The sequence below is a fragment of the Pituophis catenifer genome, unplaced genomic scaffold (assembly GCF_029215685.1).
Source record: "Pituophis catenifer annectens isolate HBS135680 unplaced genomic scaffold, rPitCat1.0.hap2 SCAF_2, whole genome shotgun sequence".
In the NCBI taxonomy this organism is placed as follows: domain Eukaryota; kingdom Metazoa; phylum Chordata; class Lepidosauria; order Squamata; family Colubridae; genus Pituophis; species Pituophis catenifer.
In genome coordinates, this window is record NW_027256882.1 from 57,046,704 (window position 1) to 57,062,837 (window position 16,134).

Here is a 16,134-nt window from a genome sequence, read left to right on the forward strand (position 1 = left end):
GCCACCAAGCAGCAATGTGGGCTGTGAAAGTATCCACAACAGCATCATTTTTTAATAGGGCCTCCTTGATGTGGCTTAGACAATTGCAGGACAGAATCCCTGTGACAAATGTACAGTCTCATCAAGATCTTAAAAAGCTGTCAGCTCCCTTGGAATTCTTTGCGATCGCCACGCTCAACGCGGCACGGTTCGCTTCAAAGGCCATCACCTCTATAATGGCTTCCAGACAACTCCTGTGGCTCTGCCAGTGGCAGGCGGATACCAAACACAAGTGGAGACTGGCCTCCACCCCGTTCTCAGGGGAGTGGCTCTTTGGAGAATCCCTTGATCCGATCCTGGTGGAATCACATGATAAACGTAAGATCCTCCCATCTCTCTCCGGTGGGTAGATTCCCGCCCGCAGCTGTACTTCTGCTGCCAGACCTTCAGGAGGTCAGTCAGTGGTTTTGGGCCCTTGCCCACAACGCCACTTCCAACAGCGGCAGGACCAACAGCAGGATAGGGTGGGGAGGTACAAGCAATTTCCCCCTAGATGGCCCTTTTGAGGGGGAAGAAGCCGTTCTTTCAGACGCCAGAAGTAATAACAGCGCCAGCTGTCTCATTGGGGGATGCCTGGCCAATGGGAGAACATCACTACAGATACATGGGTTCTGGGGACGGTCTGATCGAGCCTCTCCTTAGAATTCCTGTCCACACCCCCGAGGTTTTTCATTCACTGCACTATTTCAGGGAACAGGATCAAGCGGAACCTCATGGAAACCACTATTCAACATCTGTTGGATATTCAAGTGATCCAACCGGTTCCAGAGGACCAGCAGGGGATGCAATTTTATTCCATCCTTCTGTAATTGCAAAACCCTCGGGGGAGGGGTACAGGGCAATTTTGGACCTCAAAAGACTGAACCGCTGCATAATCTACATGCGGTGCATTCACTTCAGTCCATCTTGGACGGCATCAGAGAGGGCGACTTCCTCACTTCTATTAATCTCACTGAGACTTTTCATGTCCCCATTTTTCCGGGACATAGGCAGTTTGTTCGCTTTTATTATGAAGGCTGACACTATCAGTACAGGGCCTTGCCCTTCAGCCTGTCATCAGCGCCCAGGGCATTCACAAAATTGTTGGCTGCCTTGATGGTGGACCTCCGGACTCTTCCTGTGCATGTCCAATTCTACCTGGACGACATCCTGATCCAGTCCACCTCTGAACCCCAGGCATATGAGGATCTCAGAATCACCATCCAGGTGCTTCAGGAGCATGGATTTTCAATAAATACCAACAAGAGCCATTTGACACCAACTAAGCTGTTGCTGCATTTAGGAGCGGAGATAGACACCATTGCGTGCAAGGTACATCTCTCCCAGGAGCAGCAGGCAAGTATAAGGGATTTGGTGGGTCTGATCAGATGGGACTGTTCAGTGCCCCTGGCCACACTTTGGCAATTCCTGGGCAAGATGGTGTCCTGCATTTCGATTGTGCCTTCCCCACGCTTGCACGCCAGGGCTCTCCAGTGGTTCCTCTTTCCTTACCAGAGGAGAGACAGAAGCACTTCCCTGTCCAAGGTTAGGTTGCCACCGGGGGTAATCCGTTTGCAGGGGCCACCAAGTACAGTACAGACTCCCTGGCTCAACACCTGACCGTCCGCAGATTCATTAGGGGGTGCAACAAACCTATGGCCTCCAGTGGTTCACTGATACCCTATTTGGGACCTCACTAAGGTACTGCAGGCGCTGACCGAGGCCCCATTCGAACCCCTGAGATCAGCCACATTGCGCTTCCTAACCTGCAAGGTGGCCTTCCTGGTAGCCATTACATCGGCTAGATGGATATCCGAGTTGGCGGCACTCTCCATCAGGAGTGATCTCTGTGTCTTCCACCCTAACAGAGTGACTCCTCTCCTGCGCGAGCTGCATTGGCTTCCGGTGGACTTCCGGGTGCACTTCAAGGTGTTGGTGATCACCTTTAAAGCGCTCCATGGCTTAGGGCCAGGGTACTTACGGGACCGCCTTCTGCCACCAATAGCCTCCCACCGGCCGGTTCGCTCCCACAGAGAGGGCCTCCTCAGGGTGCTGAGGAGTCATTTTAAAATATGAAATGTATATGAGATAGATGAATAGGTCACAGAAAGACTGGCACTACTGTAGTGAAATAAAGTCACATAGAAATGTCTGCTTTGCTGGATTATATTATTTGAGCCATGAAAAAAACTTAAAGGTACTGTTTACTGAATAAAGCTAAAATTTATTCTGTTAAATTATCCTTTTACTGATTGTATATGCAGGCTCTTCATTATATTGATTTAAAATAGGAGACTTGCAATTACAACTAGGAAGTTGGCCTAACAACCATATAACTTGTTCTAAGTCTACGATTTACAACAGTTCATTTAATGACTGTTCAAAGTTACATCACTGAAAAAAGTGACTTAAGACCATTTTTCACACTTACAACCATTGCAGCATCCCCAGGGTCATATGATCAAAATTCAGACAGTTGGCAACTTATTCACATTTATGATGGTAGCAGTATCTCGGAGTCATATGATTCCCCTTTTGTGACCTTCTGACCAGCAAAATCAATGAAGAAGCCATATTCACTTAATATCCGTGTCACTAAATTAACAGCTGCAGTAATTCCCTTAACAATTGTGGTAAGAAAGGTCATAAAATGGAGCAAAGTTCACTTAACAACTGTCTCACTTAGCAACATTAATTTAGGGCTTAATTGTGGTTGTAAGTCGAGGACTTACAATCACAATTACTGTATTGTAATTACTGTATTAGAAAGATGAGATATGAATTCACATTAAAATGTTATTTTAATTCACATTAAAATAAAAATGACCATTCAGCACAGCATTTTTTTTTTCTGGCAGTGGCCTCAGAAATATTCCTTATAGTTTTTTCTTTTTTTAATAACTGTTGTATTATTACTTTTAATCATTTGAACATTTGAGTATATTTTAAAATCTTCTACTGCAACTTTTATCGTCATAACATTTTATTTATTTTTTATATTTTATCTTTTACCAAATATTCAGAGAAGCAAGAAGCAATAGTTGCACTTTGGTGTTGCATCAGATTCCTGGAAATACAATAGACAGCCAAGAAAACAAACACATGGCTTATCAAACAAACCAATTCAGAGTTTTCATTCTGGGCATGAATGTCCAGATTCAAATTATCCTACTTTGGACACATTATGTAAAGACCTAGGTCTCTGATAAAGCCTCTAATACTGGGAAAAATGGAAGGAAAGAGAAGACGATGACCAGTAGCAATGTGGATGGATTTAGTTGAAAGTCTCACTGAAAGTCCAGGCTACGGATAGATTGTAATAGATAAAATTTGTCTAAGCGATCACTAAGAGCTGAAAACAACTGGCTAGCACATAATCAATCGTTTAAATATAGCTCTACTCCAAGTTTATATTTTAACTACGTCATTATATATAGTAAAATCAAACAATAAAAATGATCAAAGTATCAGACTGATAAAATTGTTTGATTTAATGCTCTGCTAACACTTTGTGCATTTCTTCAGAAGTGCTTTACTCAAAAAAAATGCACTTTTTTTTTCTTATGAAGATGAGCTAGCAGACTTTCATGTTGAATGATTTCTAGTGAAAACCCTCTATTAATATATGTGAGTAACTTGTCCCCATCTATTCAAAAAAGGGCCATTGGTCTTACCTGATACGCTCCTTCTCGGTGTCCTGAGAGAGAATCCAGGAACGGATTAACTCTGTCTCGTAGCTCATTAGACTGAGTCTGTCAAAGTTATGTGGACATGCCTCCGCTGCCTGCGATCCCCAGCTTTGGACAAAGCCAGAGTGACAGACTTGACATGTTTCTCTTCTAATGGTGCCCACTCCTGGAACTCAGGACCAGACGGTCTCCAGGGTGGGGCTGGATTCTCTCTCAGCACACTGAGGAGTGTATCAGGTAAGATCAATCCCCTTCTCCAGTGTACTGACGAGAGAATCCGGGAATGGGATATACCAAAGCTGGCTTGTCCTATGGTTGGGCAACAGTCCGGTCTGGAGTTCCTGGTTCTGTATGCACCCTCTTGAGGACTCGCCTGCCGAAGGTCGCTTTGGCCGAAGCAAAGGCATCCAGTTTGTAGTGCCTTATGGAGGACCATGTTGCTGCTCGACAGACCTCCTTAATAGAGGCCTGTGTTGCCCACGCAGCTGTCGTGGCCACACTTCTGGTGGACTGGGCTCCCAAGGCAATGGAAAAGCCTGGAGTTTGTAAGCCTTGGCGATGCATGACCATATCCACCGGCCCACAGTCGATGTGTGTCCTTGTTGCCCAGTGTAAAGGGCTGGAAGGATACAAACATGGACTCTGTCTTCCTGACAAAGTCCTCTTAATGTGGAGGGCCCTCCTGACGTCCAAGATGTGCCACTACTTCTCCAAGACGTGGGTCAGTCTGGGGCAGTAGTCTGGCAGTATTAGTTCCTGAGCCCTATGTAACCAGGAATTCACCTTGGGAAAAAAGGAGGGGTCCAACTGCGAGACCACCTATTGGGATGAAATATACACAGGTCCTTTCTTACAGAGAGGGTCGCCAGTTCAGAAATTCATCAGGCTGATGTGGTGGTTACAGGGAAGGTGAGGTAGAGCAGGCTGGCCGATCTTAGTGGCTCGAAGGGGTCTTGGTAAGAGATAATAAGACCTTGGGCAGGTCCCATGTAGGGTTCCTCTGCACCACTGGAGGCCTTAAGTTCATTGCGCCCCTAATAAACTGGTGCACAGTAGGGTGCTGGGCGAGAGATCCCAGATCCCTGCATGATAAAACCGAGGACAGGGCTGCCACCTGTCTACGGATGGTATTGGGGGACAGACCTTGTCTAGCCCTTCCTGGAGGAACTCCAGAATCCTGGGCTACTGACATGTGATGTGGGGTTAATGTCTGCCTTGGAACACCAGCTGCAAAAGGCTTTCCAAGTTGCATTGTATATCCTATTGGTAGAAGGCCTCCTAGAGGCCCGTATGGTTCGAATCACTCTGGAGGAAAAATCATCCTGGCTCAGAACTCTCCACTCAAATGCCAGGATGGTCAACTGGAGCTGTTGCGTGTCCAGGTGGACTAAGACCTCCTGGCTGAGAAGGGATCCCCCTTCTGTCCGGAGGGATTCATCATGGCCTGGCTACCGACAGGTTGACTAGGCCGGCAAACCATGGTCTTCCAAGCCAGTTGTGGGGGGGGGAGAGCAGAAGTAGGATCTTGGCTTTCTCCACCAGCACCTTCTGGATTACACCTGGAATGAGCGGGAGAGGCATATAGTAGCCCTTGGGGTCACAGACCGAGGAGTGCATTGACCCCCTCCGCCCCTGGTGTCATAAACCTGGTATAGAACCTGGGTAACTGGCTGTTGGATGGAGTAGCGAACAGGTCCACGACCGGGAGGCCGAAGCATTCAATCAGTTCCTCAAATAGTGTCGGATGCAGGCACCACTCTGAGTGGTCGACTGTGACTCTGCTGAGCCAGTCCGCCTGCACGTTCTTTACCCCGGAAATGTTTTCTGCCCTGAGGGACAGACGATGTCTATTCACCCAGAGACCTAATTGTTCGGCCTCTTGCATGAGGGTTCTAGAATGGTTGATATGGGCCTTGGTGGCTATGTTGTCCATCAAGATGAGGACAAGATTATTTATGTCCTGGTGAGTGCGGGTGTCCCCAGCCGGAACTCTCTTTTGCATCTGCCAGAGCAAGGAGGCCTTGTTAAAAAAGGAGGCAGTCATAGGCACTTTGACAGCCCAGGCAGCCACCTGGTGAGCCTTCCTAAGTGTCAGCTCTGCCCTCTTGTCCTCTGCCCTTAGGGCATCCTCCGGTTCAGTAGGCATGATGGAAGAGGATGCCAAGGCTGCCACAGGCCCATCTACGACTGGCAATTGGAGAGCTGTAGCAAGCTCCAGGGCCACGTTATAGAATTTTCTGTCAGTGTTACTCAGGTTGGGCCCTGCTCCTAATGAGGCCCATTGTTGTTGGATCACATCCAGAAACAACTTGGGTGAAGAAATCTTCAGTTTCTGTGGCCGGCTCTGAGAAAATGGATTCGCTTGGATCAGCTAATTCCAGGGCCAGATCTGGGGCCGCAGAGTTTGTCCTCATATGGGCCGTGTTCTTGGCCTTGAAGAGGAGGCATTTGAATAGGAAAGGGCGAAAGAGCACTGTGAAGGCCAGGTAGTTAGATGCTAGTCCTTTGTCCTCCGAAAGTTCCAGGTCTGTCTGTCCTCCTTGGAGAGCGATGATCGGCTCTGTATGGAGGGAGTGGGAGAATAGGACCCCGGGAGGACAGAAAAATCCTTTGGGATCTGGATTATCTGATGCTGCCCTGGATGCAGGGAGAGCTCAGACACCACAAAGGCTGCTTGCGGGCTTTGCCGCATGCCTGCAATTCCTTGCTTAATAGCTTCTGAAATCAAAAACCTCATGCTAGAGGGGATTTCAGATTCTGTAATATCCCCTGGGCAGAGCCCCACTGCTGTAGGGGTAAATGTGGCTTCTGTGCCAGGCCTCATCCTTCCCAAAGTCTGTTCCCAATTTCCTGCTGTTGGAAGCAGGTTTGATGGGTAATTCAAACAGGCCTCGTTGCTGTAAGGCAATGTGAGGTATTGCTGAGAAGCTTGCTCTCCAGTGCCATCTGGTGACCAGGCCTGGGAGCACAGCTTGTTTATTTGGCTTGCCTCACACTTTGAATCTCCAACGGCTGTGGATAAAACTGGTGGGAAATGGTAAGTTCTCCCCTGGGAGATACTATCTGACTCCGCCATTCAGCGTCTTTTTGCCCTTTAGCGATCTGCCAATCTAGGGCCTTCCAACGACTCTTGGCATCCTTTTCTTCGGCCTTAGAGGCCTTCCCTGAGGCAACAGTCCTTGCTTTAAGCTGTATTTTTGCAGCTGCAAGAAGCTGCAGTCTCCTCCATATTAAAATTGGCCGGTCAATGCAGACTTGTTCCATCTGGAACCCTGCTGCTGGCACGGAAAAATGCCTTGGCGCTGAGGAGTGTGCCTGGGGACTGGGCAGGGACTCAAATTGCCTCAGCCGGTGGTGGGAAGTCAATGAGGCTTCGGGCTGTTGAGCCAGGTGGTCCAGGAGCCAGGCCGCCCGTTCACATCTTTCGTGAAAGCTCGGGTTTGTCTCCTGACAGCTGTGCGTTCCCTCGGCTTTCAGCGGAATCAAGCCATGCTCTTCATGCTAAGCCAGCCAACAAGGAGCAAAAGAGTGCTCCTATCAAATTCACTGAGCCCCTAGTCATTAGCGGCACTGAGCAATGCTGTTTCACGCTAAACCGGCCAATTCGAAAGAGTACCTCCTTTCGGTTAAGCTGAATCCTCGGCCTTCAGCGGGCTTGAGCCAAGGCTCTTCATGCTGGAACAAGGCACGGCAGCTCCACCTGCCAGGCCGGGAGCCAGCCAGTCGGGAGTTGAATACCTCCCAGGAACGTCTCCTGTCTGCTGAGAAGAATCCAGGAATATTATTTGCTTGAGTAAAGGTTAAAAGTTGGATTTGAATTCTGACACGCCTATATGAGCGAACGACTGAGTCAAAAGCTGGGGATCGCAAGCAGCAGAGGTGTATCCACACAACTTTGACAGACACAGTCTGTCTAATGAGCTATGAGACAGAGTTAACCCATTCCTGGATTCTCTCATCAGCACACTGGAGAACATGGGGTATCCTAAACTTTGTATATGCTACAACTCATTTCTAACAAAAGACTTACCGTATTGTATCTTATTAAAGAGAATGTTGAAAGTATAAGAAGTCATTGCTCCTGGCTCCACCTGGAAATTTAATTTTTCAGGACCAATCAACTATTTGGTTTTGCTACAATGTACAACTCTATAGAAAGAACTTAGTTTCTTTGGCACAAATATCCATTATTTCACCTGCATGTTACTATATTGTACTTGGACAGAAATAGGAGAAGGCGCTGATATTCCCCTCTTTCTTCCATCATCCATTTCTTGGTCTGCTTTCACATTTTTAACGGTCACGTTTTCTTTCCTCATCTTTGAAAAGCCAAAGTAAAGCAGACTGAAGCTGAATCTTTGTTTACTTCTTTCTTAAAAAGGGATTTAATAATTAATTATTAAATTATTATGTAGTTATTTTTCAGTAAAATATATTTAACAAACTGATAATTTGGTCAAATTAATAGTTTATAGATTGGAGCTATCATAAAGAAAAAGGATATGTTTCCTATATAAACATAGCTGGATTACAGCCATTCATCTTACTTATGGTTAAAAATAAAGAAGCAACTTCCAGTGTAGTTTACAATTTCTCCCTTGCCATTTTCATCCACTGTACTCTAAACATATTTAGAAATGTGCAATTTAAGCACCTGAGGTAATTTTATGGAACTAAGAATGAAATATTTAAGTAAAAATGTTGAACGCAAAATGTTATTGGCTGGTCAAAAAGACACTTTTCATGCATCGTTGTGCCGACATTCCTCAGTTATGGGAACCTTCACTCCTTTGATTTGTTTTACTGAGTGCTTGTCAAATATTTATCTCCCTCTGCAGTGTGGTTCCGCCCCTTCCTTCTGCGCATGCTCAGTCTTTTTCACTCAGTTGACTCAATAGGTCTAGAGTGCTTTTTGTCCTACAGATAATCTGTCTAATTCATCATTATTATTATAACTTATTAGAGGGCTGCGTTAATGGCTTCTGTCTTGACAGCTTTACAATTGTTTAAAAAAAAAAAAAGTTCGCTATTTAAATTGCGGCGTTAAGGGGCTGCTAGCCGCCTTGCCGTTCAATCAACAATTGTTAAAAAATGAATATAGTGATATACAACAATCCTCTCCCTTCAGCTTTAGAAACATATTGGATTAAATAAAACTTTGAAAGTTCTTTCAAAATTCAATGCATTAACTGTTGCTAGATTTATAGTGATATAATGATAAAATTACTTTTTATTGTTTAAAGCCATTCAACTAAATTTGTATGCCGCCTGACTCCCTATGTACATGTATAGGTTGTGTGTATCAGACTGATTTAAGCATTATACACTACATCCACTACATTCCACTACTGACCAGTAGCAATAGTGTTTTGTTGATTGGTTACAACCCCATGTCATAATATAAGAGATTAACAAAACCACCCACAACAGAATAACTCAAAACAAAAATTCAGCTTATACAGTATATTCTTATTAGCCTTACAATTTACGCTAATTAGATCTATATATGTGGCTCTCAACTGTAATGTTTTATTAAAAAATGAGGCTGTTTTATATGTGATGCTTGAATTTTGACACACATAAAATATGTTCTGAGATGTGGGTCCCAGTGAGAGATTCATCTTCTATATGGTTCAAGATAATGATCTCTTTCTGTGCTCTTATCACTGGCACTTAAATGATACATTAGCTATGTCCGTAATCTCTGGTTCACCACAGATATAAATCTGTTGGTCTACTATTTTTTAATACTACTTAATTGCTGATCACATGAGTAAACACCTCCCCCCAACATCTTGGGAATTTTAGTAATGAAATAGTTTTTAAAAATTTAAAATTAACATTTATAGTAATTCATCCATTTCAGGGTACCTGTCTTGCTGAGAGTACCGGTATCTATTTGAACTTCTATCTCAAGGTTTCTTTGAGCAACAATTTTCATCGAGTACTGCTAAAAAAAAGACACAGAAAGCTTACAACTCCTCTAATGTAATTTGTAGTCACTCTGAGCATATTTACACAAGCTATATTTTTAGAAGACTTAACAGCTTGTAGTGCTTGTCTATCTTTAACAGAGGACAAGCACAGAAATTAGTACTGAGATTGCATTGATTGTGCCTGACAATCTACTGTATGGTAGAGCTGGGATGGATGTAGTACAATTGTCTTAGTTTTTCTTGCTTTCTCGGCAGCTTTTGATTCAATCTGATGATCTTCATAGAGCAACTATAAGGAATAGGGCTTGGGAAATATGCTTCTTCTTTCTCTGCAACTGGTTCCATTCAGTGTCCATGAAGGATAGAGAGCCCCAAAATTTTGGTCTTCACTCTCTTCGAGACTGCTCTTCTTTATTCTCTGTTTCTAATTGGAAAGGCACCTTGAGTCATCCTGAAATTGGACGGTTCAATAATTTGATGAATTAATGAATAAATTGAATGCTGAATAGGGCATCCCGTGTACCAAGATTGTTTCTGAAACCAAATTGTGTGTTACTTAGACACTCCTCAATTTTGTTGTATATTCTTGTGTGAATTATTCTCAGAAAGATTTTCAGGGCATGACTCATTAAATTATTGTTCTGTATTCAGTACACTTTGCATTTATTTTTTGGGGGGATTGTCACAAAGGTTGACTTTAGCCAATCATTTGGTATCTTTCCTGTTTCATATATTCGATTGAAGAGCTACAGTAAAAAATTATTCCCATTGTCTTCCAGCAATTTTAAAATTTCTACTGGGATATCATCAGGTCCTGTGGCTTTTCTTATTTTTTCTATTTTTATTGCATGTTCAAACTCCCCCATAGTGATATTTGGTCCAGTTGTTATTCTTCCCATATCAATATCATCCCTAGTGTCCTCAAAAAGTTCTTCAATATATTCCATCTTTTTAATTTAATATTTATTACCTTATCAAATACCGTGTTTCTCCGAAAATAAGTTGGAAGGTCTCAACTTTTTTTTTACCGTACTCCCTTAGACTTCTTGCCCTGCATGTGCAGCAGAAAATGGAGCTGGAAAGAAGGTTAGTAAAGGGATGTGGCTGCCTTGGAGGGGTGGCGTGTGTGTGAGGGACGTGTGTGTGTGTGTGTGTGTGTGTGTATGAGGGAGGGAGGGAGAGAACATTGCCACCAGCCCTCCAAGGTTGAATTGGATCTCTCTCTCTCTCTCTATCTATCCCTCCCTCCAACCCAGCAGCAATGGCGGAACTTCAGTGCCTGGCCGGTGGGAAGCTTCCCATCCTGCCTGCTGGCTCAACTGCTGCTGGGATGCTTCTTGGATGTGGCAGGCCCCATGCTGCTGGTGTCACGGGTGGAGTCATGCTGCCTGTGCAGCCTCGCTCACTGTAGCCTTTGGGCTGCTGAGTGCCAGCCTGCAGGCCTACTCGGTGCTGCAGGCGCTGGGCTACAGCTACACTGAGCCCGGTGCTCTTTGGGCCTTGGCGGGCGCTGCAACTCTCATTCCTGCTGGGTGTGGAATGGCAGTGGGTGAGATGGCATGGCTCCACCAATGGCCGCTCATGAAGGGGACCTGGCAGGCTGGTGGCGCTCAGATTTTCAGAGGTTTTCGATCGGGTCTTGGTGGTGGGCTGGGCCGGGCAATAGGTGAGGTGGTTACAGAACCACCACAGATGAGGCAGGCGCCAAAGGCAACTAAGGGCACGCCTACCTCAAACAGCCAGTAAGATAGGATCCAAAGATCATCAGCAGAGATGTACAGTAAGCCTGGTTTCTGCAGCACCAAATAGGCGTGCAGGCTGGTGCTCAAAAGCCCAAAGGCGGTGGCAGGCAAGGCGACACAAGCAGCCGCTCCTGAAGGGGCCGTGGCAGGCTGGCGGCGCTCAGGATGTTTTCGGAGGTTTTCAATCTGGGATGATTCAACCCGGCCAGGCAGAAGCAGTCCTGCAGTGCTGCCAAGAGCAGCTCTGCCAGGAGGGCGAAGAGGCCAGCAGCAACATGGGCAGCCACTTGGCCATTTAAAGACTTGTGGATTTCAACTCCCAGAACTTCCCACAGCCCCCCACATCAGCTCCTTCCCCTTTCTGGGTTGGGGTAGCTCATGCCCACCGGGTCCATTGAGGTTGGAAATTTGATCACACCTCACGAAGGAGCCTCCACCCTGGCGGACGGTTGTCTGTGAAAGCTGAGATGGACAGCTGGAGGTGGGGGAGAGAAGGGATGAGAAAGCACGGACCTTTCTCAGCACAAAGCTTCACAGAAAGCAAATCAAACATGACAAGGGGGGGATTTTCCTGTTAGTATGTTCTTAAAAGTTAACATTTCAGAAGTGTTACCTCCGGAGGTCTCCTGGTGCAATGCTCTGCTGCAGCTTTAGAACATAGTTCCCCCTTCCCTGCGGAGGCTGGAGGCTTTGCCTTGCTCCGATCAGCAAGAAAATCCCCCCATTTCCCTGCCGATTGTTCTATCCTTGGGGAGCTCTGCACAGACACAAAAATGTTCCCTTTAAAGCCTTCAGCTTTGCAATCCTGTGCAGGGAAGACAGAGGTTTGCTTCGAAGCTGCGACACAGCATTGCACTGGGAGGCCACCGCAGAGACACAGAATGAGAGGCCGCTTCCAGCCCTTGCTGGTTCAGCTGATACACAGGCCGCAATTAAGGTGCAGAGTTTCCATAAGGTGACCAGGGAAGGGAAGGGCTGTCTCCTGTGCTGGCCACACGCACCCCTTCAATAGGTCTTATTTTCAGGGAGGCGTCTTATTTTAGCGCATGCGCTCAAAAGCCTGATTGGGCTTATTATCCAGGAAGGTCTTATTTTCAGGGAAATGCAGTATAATTAAATCAGACACAAAGGAAAACCTTTTGACAAAAATCACATGGCTGGATTTGGAAAATGTTTATCAAGTTTATGGACTACCAACACTATTTCAACAGAGTAGATCATGAATTTAATTATTTAGTAAATTTATATGGCCAGCCATCTCATATATATGATTCTGGGCTACGAACAATTAAAAACAAAGTCAGAATAAAACAAGAAAAATGTAAAAAAAAAAAAAACCAGTATCAATTAGCATAGAATAGCTGAGAATATTCACAATGTCTCACATACAAATCAACCATGAAACAGGCTGACCCCTACTGACAGAACCAAGGCAGAAGACAAAACTCAGTTTTTAGTACCTCCATACACATATTAGTAGCACCTCCTCTTTAACTGGTGTTAATCAGTATAGATTCCAGAACAAATTCCTCTTTCATAATATCAATGCATTGAGAAATTCACATTTTGAAGAATTCTTCTAGCATAAGCCATCTAGAACATCATAAATCTCTTATCATTTCCTGAAGATTTATTTTCAGATAAGCATCAAACCATATCTGGAACAGCTGTCAGTATATTAGGAAGAGACAGAGAAAGAATGAAATATTTCAGTTTTCCATGAAGTTCTCTCTCTCAAATGCAAGGAACATTGGTCTTACCTGATACGATCTTTCTCGTTGAGTGGTGGCAGCATCCAGAAGTGGGTTGTCTTTGTCTGTTAGCCAATAGGACTGAAACTGTCAAAGTTGCGAGGACCCACCTACACCAACGGTCCCCAGCTTTTGGTGAAGGAATTGCAACAGTCTCAACGTGTGGTGACCAGGAAAACAAAACACAAGCAGTCAAACAAGCAAACCGCCATCCCCTAAAGGACTTAGGCCAGATCCTGACCAGGATGGGGCTGGATGCTGCCACCACTCAACGAGAAGGATCGTATCAGGTAAGACCAACGTTCCTTCTCCATTGTAGTGGTGGCAGCATCCAGAAGTGGGACATACCAAAGCGGTGCTGTCCTTACAGGTGGGCCGCAGCTTGGCCCTAGGCCCCCCCACTGGCATGCACTCATTGGAGGACCCACCTCCTAAAGGCCGCCTCAGCCAAGGCATAGCCATCTAACTTATAGTGACTGATAAATGGGGAAGGTGATGACCAGGTAGCCGCACGGCAAATCTCCTCTAGGGAGGCCTGAGTAGCTCATGCTGCACTTGTGGCTGCACTCCTCGTGGAGTGTGCCGTAATACTCTTGGGCAGTGGAAGAGCCTGCATCTCATAAGATTTGTCGATACACGCCCGAATCCAACGGCCCAGGATTGAAGAGGTGACCTTGGTCCCCAAGGAGGCCGGTTGAAATGAAACAAAGAGAGACTCCATCCTCCAGAAGGAAGAGGTTCGCTTTAAATATATCCGGAGTGCTCTCCGCATGTTTAACGTGTGCCACTTACATTCCAGTGCACGCACTGGGGTGGGACAAAATTTTGGGAGCACCAGCTCCTGTGCCCTGTGAAACCATGAGTTAACTTTTGGTAGGAAAGAAGGGTCCAAACGTAACACCACCCTGTTGTCATGAAATACACACAGGTCCGGGAGAACCGAAAGAGCCGCCAATTCAGAAATCCTCCTGGCCGAGGTTATGGTGACCAGGAAGGCTACTTTGAGTGACAGGAAGCGCAAGGATGCCTCTCGTAGGGGCTCAAAGGGACCCGGCATCAGGGCCTGCAGCACCTTGGTGAGGTCTCACGTCGGAAACCGGTGAATCACCGGAGGCCTAATATTTGCAGCGCCCCTGAGGAACCTGCGAATGTTTGGGTGGTGGGACAGGGAATCCAAACCCCCACAGGAAAAAACGGAGGAGAGAGCCGCCACCTGGCGACGTAGAGTGTTGGGGGAAAGCCCCGTGTGCAGTCCAACGTGCAGAAACTGGAGAATGTGCAGCACTGTCACTAAGGTTGGGTCCAGACCCGACTTACTACACCAGGAACAAAATGCCCTCCAAGTGGCATTATAAATCTGGTTGGTTGAGGCCCTCCTAGAGGCCTGAATGATGTCAATAACTTCGGCGGAATAGTTGCTCTGGCTCAGAGTCTGTCGCTCAAACACCAGGTGGTCAACTGGAACCACTGAGGGTCCGGGTGGACCAGTGCCCCCTGGGTGAGGGAGACTCTGTCCAGCGGCATCTTCCAGGGTCTGGCCACGGAAAGAGCCACCAAGTCAGCAAACCAAGGGCACTGTGGCCAGTGCGGAGCAACCAGGATCACCTCCGTCCACTCTGCAAGTATCTTCCTTACCACCCTCAGAATGAGGGGAAGCGGTGGAAAGGCGTAGAGCAGCGCTGCCGGCCAAGGGCTGCGAAGTGCATCGACTTTCCCCTCTCCCGGAGCCGCAAACCTTGTGAAGAATCTGTCCAGGTGAGCGTTGTCCGGGATGGCAAAGAGGTCCACCTGTCCACCGGATCGGCTGTCCGAAGCGCTCCACCAGCTCCTGAAACAAATCTGGATGCAGGCGCCATTCCGCATGGTCAATTGTGGCCCTGCTGAGCCAATCTGCCTGAATGTTGGCGGTCCCTGCAATGTGCTCCGCCCTCAATGAAATCTGGAGGCTCTCTGCCCAAAGACAAAGCCGTTCCGCCTCTTCGATAAGGCCCCCAGACTGGGTTCCCCCTTGCCTGTTAATGTGAGCCTTAGTGGCCACATTTGTCAGTCAGAATGAGTAAAAGGCCTGCCAAACACTAGGTCTTGGAACTCCCTAAGAGCCAGGTGGACTGCCCTGAGCTCCAGCCAATTAATGTTGTGGGCTAAGTCTCCCTGAGACCACGCCCTGAGCCACCCTATCCTGTAGTTGAGCCCCCCAACCATAGAGACTGGCATCAGTCGTTACTGTCAAGCACTCAGGTTCCTTAAAGACACAACCGTCAGCCAGCGCTGGGGAAACCCACCACTCCAGGGAATGCAATGTCGCGGGAGTAACCTAACCTTGTGAAGAGAAATGCTGGTGCCTGCCCTTTGATAGGCAAGAAAGAACCACTGAACTGACCTGGCGTGCAAGCGTGCCCATGGCACAAATGAAATGCAGGACACCATCTTGCCCAGAAGCCACGAAAGCGTTGCCAGGGACACCGAGTCCCTTTGATGTGATTCACAAGCTCAACCAGGCTGGCCTGGCGTTCCTGGGAAAGGAATACCCTGCATGCAATGGTGTCAATCTCCACTCCCAAATGCAGCAGCCATGTCGTTGGTGTCAAGTGACTCTTCTGCCGATTCAAAGAAAACCCGTGCTCCTGAAGCACCCGCATGGTGACATTGGTGTCCACACACACTTGTTTCCTACAGGTTGATTGGATCAGGATGTCATCCAGATAACACTGGACGCGCACGGGACGAGCCCGAAGGTGAGCCGCGATAACCGCCAATACCTTCGTAAACACCCTAGGCGCTGAAGAGAGGCCAAAGGGCAAGGCTCGATATTGAAAATGCCGGCTGGCATAACAGAAGCGGAGATACTTCCTATGACCCTGACAAATGGGGATATGTAAATAAGCCTCAGTTAAATCTATAGATGTGAGGAAGTCGCCCTCCCTGACGCCTTCCAAAATGGATTTAAGAGAATGCATCTTGAACTGTTTGTAAATAATACAGCGGTTCAGACATTTGA

At 46.7% G+C, this 16,134-nt stretch overlaps 1 protein-coding gene across 1 annotated transcript in view; it reads right to left on the reverse strand.

The window, feature by feature from the left end:
• RYBP (RING1 and YY1 binding protein) overlaps window positions 1–16,134 on the reverse strand; it is a 76,666-nt gene that overhangs the window by 19,945 nt on the left and 40,587 nt on the right. The window lies entirely within an intron of this gene.